Here is a 275-nt window from a genome sequence, read left to right as displayed (position 1 = left end):
GAGGCATAGGCTCATGAAGGGTAGTTTTCTGAGCTCCCAACTTTGAACATCTTTAAACAAAGGGCAGGGGAAAACTGTAATAGAACTGAGTGGAGTTCAACTCTGAGTGTAGGGAAACTCAAGTTAGGCCTTGTGGACTGTGTTCAGTCTCAGTCATGGGGAACTGCCATTGGCTAGCTGAGACCAGGGGATTTGGATCTGCATATGGCTGGACATGTGGTATAATATGAGAACAGAGACATAATCTGAAAGAGGCCCTTCAAATTCTTTTTTTT

The sequence above is a fragment of the Fukomys damarensis genome, unplaced genomic scaffold, assembly GCF_012274545.1.
Source record: "Fukomys damarensis isolate Sample0158 unplaced genomic scaffold, DMR_v1.0_HiC HiC_scaffold_39, whole genome shotgun sequence".
Classification (NCBI taxonomy): Eukaryota; Metazoa; Chordata; class Mammalia; order Rodentia; family Bathyergidae; genus Fukomys; species Fukomys damarensis.
The sequence above is the reverse complement of the archived record's forward strand: the minus strand, read 5'-3'. Positions refer to the sequence as shown.